At 31.3% G+C, this 8,387-nt stretch overlaps 1 long non-coding RNA gene across 1 annotated transcript in view; it reads right to left on the reverse strand.

Moving 5' to 3' along the window:
• Positions 1 to 5,345: 5,345 nt before the first annotated feature.
• The window catches only part of LOC137634133 (uncharacterized), a 35,952-nt gene continuing 32,910 nt past the window's right edge, over positions 5,346 to 8,387 (reverse strand). Inside the window, exon 4 of the long non-coding RNA XR_011042455.1 lies at positions 5,346 to 5,522. This is a non-coding gene — a long non-coding RNA (uncharacterized lncRNA). The remainder of the gene's footprint in view (positions 5,523 to 8,387) is intronic.

Raw genomic sequence — 8,387 nt, forward strand, 5'->3', positions numbered from 1 at the left:
CTGTGCGAATCTGAAGCTTGATGCGTGCGGAATAGCTGGGAAGTGGCAACAGCATTACAAGAGGATCACGGAGCTTGAGACCGTCCTTGTATGTAGTCAGCTTAATCCAAATCAACAACGACAATGAGAGCAGCATGCAGATTGGAAGCTGTTGGGAATACTGGTCAGAATGAGATTTCAATCAAAAGCAGCCAGCTCACCTAACACCATAGTCAAAGTGATTTCACGTTGAAAGAATTAAATGATTTAATTGACACCAGACTTTTGATTTACAGTCTTATAACGATCTGGAAGCAGCGCTTAGGGATGCACAGGGTACATCAATTGATCACATCTAGCTTCTTAAAGGATATGTGTGGAGTGGGGGATATCAGCTGGCGTTCCTTATATGAACGCTCTCAAACACATTACAGTCTAGTCTCAAATATCAAGAAATTCTAAAATAGTGTTGGGCCAACAGATAGTGAAAAAACAAAATGGAAATGTCTTGGAAGGAGGATGAATAACGTTTTTTTTTCTGTGTGTGTGTTACTCTGGGATGCTGTTTGGATCCATATCTAAATGATCCAGAGGAGAAAATACAAAAAAAAAAAAAAAGATAAAAAAGCTGTAACAGAAACATGAGTTCAAAATCAATGAAAGGAGACCCACTCTCAGTTACAAGGAGAATTCGGGACATATCTAAAGGCTGAAATTGACAGGAAGACGTAATGACTAAAAAAGATGAATCTACTCCTAAAGATTTAAATGTTCATGTGAGTGACAGACGTCACGGGCAGACAAGCAGGCTGTCCCACAATGTCCTAGAGACCGATCACATAAGATCCTCTAAGCTAGGACATGGGGGGGGGGAAACAAGGTAATGGATACTGATCATTCAGAAGATAGACCTATCGACCTCCCTAAACCTCTATCCCTAGATCGCAAAGATGGTAAAGTAGTTCTTGTGTGTGTGTGTGTGTGTGTGTGTGTGTGTGTGCACGCGCAGGTCGTGATTCATTAACGTTTCCACTAAGACAACATTTTACCCGTCCAAAAACTCCCCTAAAAAGATGAATGAACCTAAGGTTCTCAGTAAGCCTTTTTAGGATGAAGTTGCTATCCCATGCCCTTCTTTGCCTTCCCTGCAACCAACTACAGTTGACTAAATAACTGGTGAATAATTCACTACAGAGATCAACTGCCCACAACATTATTTTCTACGAAACTTTGGTCTCGAAGTAATAAGGATAGATCGCCCACCACTAAAATTACAACATATACATACTTACATACGTACATACATACACACACAGTATATATATACATACTGTGTGTATATATATATATATATATATATATATATATATATATGTGTGTGTGTGTGTGTGTGTGTGTTATATTGTCATTAGCTGTACGTTAAGCCGTTAAAAATATATTGAGCTAAGTAGGCGCTTGGATAAATGACCATCAAGAAAAGCCGGACTATCAACCTTAACCGTAAAAGTCTTAATGAAAACTAAAAGGTTCAATTTTTTTACACCACACTAACTACATACATTATATAAACAGTATATATATATTTGAATATATATAAATTATATAATATATGTGTGTGTGTGTGTGTGTCTATGTATATGTGTATATGTATACATATATATATATATATATACATATATATATATATATATATATATATATATATATATATATATATAAAAGAATATCATTTCATATAAAACCACGACATATAATCAAACAAGAGCAATCAAAGATTCCAGACCTCCCCAAATGAATATTGCTAACATTTAACTAGTTTACGGACATCGCCTCCCACTTTTCATGTGTTGATTGTACAGTAGATGGTAAAAAGTACAATGCTGATCCAGTATCGTGATCTTGACCCGCATCACCTCCAAAATTTTATGGTTTTTTTCCGATGCAGATCTATCCATTGTTAAATTTTGGTGTAAATCCAATGCGTCAATTTGTTTTGAAGTAATCTTTAAAATGGTGAAAAATGCAAATCTGGATCTAGAATCCGGATCCGTTACCGGATCATCTCCAAAAGTTAATGGAGTCGTCCATGGCCTAAGATCTATCTATGATGTAAATTTCGTTAAAATCAGTCAATTTGTTTTGACGTAATCTTTACAATATGGAAAAATGCAAATCTGGATCTAAAATCCGGATCCAGATCCGGATCATCCCCAAAACTTAATGGAGTCGTCCATGACCTAAGATATATCTGTGGTGAAAAATTTCGTCAAAATCCGTAGAGTAGTTTTGACGTATCCCTGTCTACAGACACAGACAAATAAATAAATAAACCAACCCGAAAATATAACTTCCTTGGCGAAGGTAAAATAAAAAATGTCTAATATACATGTAGTATTATACTTCAACAAAAATATTATTATAGAAAGAATGTGGAATAAATCTACCGATAAACAGAAAAGGTGAGTTACCAAAGATAAAAAACATGAAAAAAAATGTTAAGTGAAAAGACGTTATGTAAAATAATCAAAGTGAAAATTGTAATCATAGTAAACACATGAGGCGACTAGTGCATCAATTGACGGACTTGGTAATAAAGCTGTGAAGTGGCGCTATATGTAAAATGTTCCTGTAGGAAGTATTCCAGTCGTTATAATGTAGGCTTGTCAGTTATACAAGTTCTAACGAATACTACAAGAGGAAGGTTGTGTTAATTTACAAATTCTTTAATGAATAAACGGGGAAACAATAATTATATACAAAGAACTCTAGTAACTGAAAAATCCTTATATTATATATATATATATATATATATATATATATATATATATATATATATATATATATATATATATATATATATATACGTATATATATATATATATATATATATATATATATATATATCTTTAATCTAAACAAATTTATGAAATCCCCCAAAACGTGAAACAAATTACGTAAGAAACAGTGTCGCATACCACATACCTATGAACTTGATTATAATCTGAATGGTCATAAGTACTCATAAATAATTAATTCAATTTCTTTAGTATTAAAATAATAACGAGAGAATTATGGAGTTGGAGTCGTTCTACCAGACAAGCTGCATATCGTCATCAGTTAACTGGATCTACACAACTGAACAGAAGGCCATACACAAAAACGAATTCGGCGCTCAGTTCATAATGGAAGCGAGCAAGTGGAAATATCTCCTGAAAAAAACTTGCTAAAATTTAGACTTCCAATCAAAATGATAATAAACTAGTATCTTTAGCAATGCTGAATCTCATGAATCGTAAAGAATAATTCCTCCAACACTCAATTTCATAACATTGCCAATGGTTATATAGCATAAATATGAAAGAGAGAACAAAAATAAAGGCAAGGGTAATATATTATCAATTGGACATGGATGAGAGAGATCTCTGATCGAAGGAAAGTCTATTAGAATTTCTAGATAAAAATGTTGTACCTTTTATCTTCTAAATTGATTTTCATAATTTCTTAGATGCATCATTAACTAAAAAAATTGACCTCAAGGGGAAAATAGCATCTATTGAAAGGATCACACCACGGGCATGATATAGACGTCCTGAAAAAAAAACCTGGATTCGATGTTAGTGTGTCATAGGTACCTTTGGTCAGCTCCTCATATTCGCGTAAATCCAATATGCCACTGTATGGAGAATTACTTTTCCATTTTCAGAAGCCCACTGACTTGATTTTTCTTGCTAAAGGTTAAATTAAAGAATTCTTGAGTAGCCAATGATCCCCGGCAGTAACCCAACTTGAATACACTTCTACACTTTTTATAGTTTATATACGAAAGATTTATTTTAATATTTTACTCTTTTTAAAATATGTTGTTTTAATTGTTCAATAATTTTCTTGTATTTTATTTGTTTTTCTTAATTCTTCTCATTGGGCTATATTCCCTGTTAAAGCGCTTGGCTTATAGCATCCTGCTTTTCCACTTTCATTATTTTGTAGATACTACTTTGGTTAGCTAGAGAGCTTCTGTATATAATTCCTACATCACTAGAAAGCTATTTAAGGGCTTGTACACTAGGCTGACCTATGAACAATGTTCTCTTTCCATAAAAAATACCAATTAACCTTAAAGTTCTCTTCTTATGAACAAAGTTATATTTACCATAATAAAGACCCTCCAATGTTTGCCTGAGCAAGGAGAGTTCATCCCAATGGCGAAAACTATAAGCAGGAAAATTCCATACGCCAGTATTGATATTTGTAATCATACTATTGTCATTGTTACCACCTAAAACATGAAAATTTCATTGTTTCATTGTTAATTAGAAACAAGAATCATAGCATTTTCAAGCAATATGTGAGTATTAAAAGCTTACTATAATGTTAACAAAATAACACTTATAATCTATGTTCATATACATACATACATACATTCATACATACACACACACACATATATATATATATAAATTTATAAAACTGACCACACACATAATTACATAAAGATATATATATATATATATATACATATATATATATATATATATATATATATATATATACATATATATATTTAAATATATATGTATATATAAATATCATATATAGCTATATATATACGTATTCATGTAATACTGGGTACACACACAAACATATATATATATATATATATATATATATATATATATATATATATATATATATATGTATATATATATATGTGTGTATGTGTGTCCAGTATTACATGAATATATATATATATATATATATATATATATATATATATATATATATATATATATATATATGCAGTCCCATATATAAATGCATACACACATATACATACAAATATATATATACACACACACACATATATATATATATATATATACATATTATATATATATATACATATATATATGTGTGTGTGTGTATGTATGCAGACCCATATATAAATGCATCCATTTATACACGCATATACTGCAGATATATATATATAAATATATATATATACATTAGATATATACATATATATATATATATATATATACACACACACACACATATATATATATATATATATACACGCATACAATGTTACGATTATATAATACACCATTCCTTGTCTAAAAGGAGAATTGAGTTAACAATACACAATGAAAACACTAATACGGACCTTAACAGTTTACTCTTCTACCTAACGTTGCAGCGACCATGATCATCGACGTAAACAACATCTAAAATAAAAAAATCGAAATTTCATTCTTACCGAAAACTTCATTGAAAGCCTGTACCTTCCCTAAATATAGATAGGTATGTTTGATATATAATCTGTATGTAAAAAGAGGAAATTGCAGAAAATGAACGATAATATTACATATCACGTTTTATTAAGATTTTTTTGACTGAAGATAACAGTTTACAATGAGTGAAAGAGGAAACTTCAGTCTTTATATAATAAGTTATAACATTAACGTTAATAACAATTGTTCCCGAGTTGCGTGTCGTCGGTCTTTTCTTGATTTGCACTGGAGCTCTTCGCCGCAGAATAAAATCTGGAACAGATAAAAAGGATAAGCGTTAAATGAAAAGAATTATCATATGTAAAAACCGCTAAAACAGTCAGTTTCTGTTTATGCATTAATATATTTGGGGGATCAATTACTCCAGCTGACCTTTTCGCTTAGCGTAAATGAACAAGCTGTTAAACTGGATTTGACTATATACATATGGAAATAACATCCCCGCAAAAAAATATTCTCACAGAGCAAATGCAAATACCATCTCTTAAAACATTACTTCCACATATGTATATGACTGTATCAGCGATAATCAACGTAAATATTGTGCTATCATACAGCTGTGCCGGCTGCTATAAAAAACTTTCATATAATTTTTTTGTGGGAAACAAAATACAATACTTCACAACTTTTGGATGATATTTTGTTCCAAAAACAAATACCTGTTACTAAAACATAATGTTCCTACTGATAAAGCGGGGACCGACCACGGATATCCTTTATTTGGAACCTTTTTTTTTTTAGAGCAAGTGTTACTTCAATTTTGGGCAGAAATATGTTTACACTTTTAGGGAGAGAGAGAGAGAGAGAGAGAGAGAGAGAGAGAGAGAGAGAGAGAGAGAGAGAGAGAGGTTATATATAATATACTTAATTGCATGTAAGAACTTAGTTATACACCGTATGTTTACGAACATCTGGAATACAATACAATTCGGTTTGGCTGGAAATATGAATGTCATCACAGCTAAGTTTCACAGAAAAAAATAGGATATGTACGCTTCTTCACCTAACGAAATATCTCTCAATATCTGAGAGATATGTACCTACAAGTGATAGGTGTGGTTAAAATAATGGCCTCCTATCTCAGCATAATAAAAGAGTATTTTAATATCATTATCATAATTATATTATCATCGTTTTAATCGTTATTTCAAAAATTTTAAGAGTTTGAGATGTTCTTGTTAACTGTTTAGGCAAGGTTTATTCTCGAATAGCTATAATGAAGAAAACGTTCTAATTGTCAGTCAAGGCAAACGTCTATGCCTGAACTATAAGTAATCAATTTTCAGTTTTATTACCTGGATGTAGAGGCGCCATGTCTCGTAACATCAGAGACCAGAGTCGGTAAAACGCCAGGGTCTATAATGGGTCGAATGCAAATGATCACACCATTTCCAAGATAGAACCACGTGAAATTTAGTAATAAAAATAAAGATGATAATAATGGTATTTATCATAACAATATTAATAGTCGTTGGTTGGCAAAGGCTCATCGATACATCTAATTTGAGAAAATATACAATATAAGCTGAACATTCAAGTTATTTAAAGGTAAAAAGTTGGAATGTGGAAAAGTAATTAAAGTCCCAACCACTGTATAGATTAATGATCGAGGTGGGCCGCCTAACTCTTTTTATTGTAAAAATTTATTTTCTAGTTTCCTTCAATAATAATAATAATAATAATAATAATAATAATAATAATAATAATAATAATAATAATTATAATAATAAAAAATAAAAATTATCATTATTATTATTATTATTATTATTATTATTATTATGACAGATGCAATTGAAAATACTTTATAATCACATTATAATTTCATAACAAAAACAGGAGTAAAAAAATTTAATAACCATGAATATAAATAAATAAATATATATATAGGCCTATATATATATATATATATATATATATATATATATATATATGTAAATATACATATATATACATATATATAAATATATGTGTGTAAATATACACACACACACATATATATATATATATATATATATATATATATATATATGATATTACCATTATTACTTTTTAAGCTACAACTCTAGTTGGAACAGCAGGATGCTATAAACCCAAGGGCTCCAACAGAGAAAATAGCCCAGTGAGGAAAGGAAATAAGGAAATAAACTACAAGAGAATTTTAAGAACAATAATAACATTAAAGTAAATCTTTCATATATAAACTATTAAAACTTCAAAATAACAAGAGGAAGAGAAACAAGATAGAATAGTGTGCCCGAGTGTACCCTCAACCAAGAGCTCTGCAACCGAAGACAGTGGAAGACCACGGTACAGAGGCTATGGCACTACCCAAGACTAAAGAACGATGGTTTGATTTTGGAGTGTCCTTACAGAAGAGCTGCTTACCATAGCTAAAGAGTCTCTTCTACCCTTACCAAGAGGAAAGTAGACAATGAACAATTACAGTACAGCAGTTAACCGCTTAAGAGAAGAAGAATTGTTTGGTAATTTCAGTTTTGGCAAGTGTATGAGAAAAGAGGAGAATGTGTTGAGAATAGGCCAGACTATTCTATGTATATGTCAGCGCAGGTGAAATGAGCCGTAACCAGAGAGAGAGATCAAATGTATCACTGGCTGGTCAGTCAAAGGACCCAATGACTCTCTAGCGGTAGTATCTCCACGGGTGGCTAGTGCTTTGGCCATCCTAAGACCTAGTAAATACTGTATATGTGTGTGTGTACAGAAATAAATGTATAAACCTTTTATAAATTTATAAAATACGGTTTAGGACTACCGGTTACTCTGCTTCAAATTGTGATACCAGAGCTTATGATTCTAGACAGGGGGAGTAATATAAAGTATAAAAGAGAATCTTCATATTGCAATAAAAAAGTGAAGCTGTTCCTATCCACGATCGTATCAACATCCAAGTAACTTATACTTAGGCTACTTGTCCTCTACTACTTACAATTCCTCTTTGCCCAACAGATGCAATAAAAGGAAATCCGTTGCACTACTGTCACCGCTTAATAAAGGGTCTCACTTAAAAAACATCGATAAAGTAATAACTCCTCCAGTAATGACCCATCAACCGATCACTTCAAGCCTTCCAGCTTTTACTTCATAAAGAACAGCTAT

Source organism: Palaemon carinicauda, chromosome 44, assembly GCF_036898095.1.
Source record: "Palaemon carinicauda isolate YSFRI2023 chromosome 44, ASM3689809v2, whole genome shotgun sequence".
NCBI lineage: Eukaryota > Metazoa > Arthropoda > Malacostraca > Decapoda > Palaemonidae > Palaemon > Palaemon carinicauda.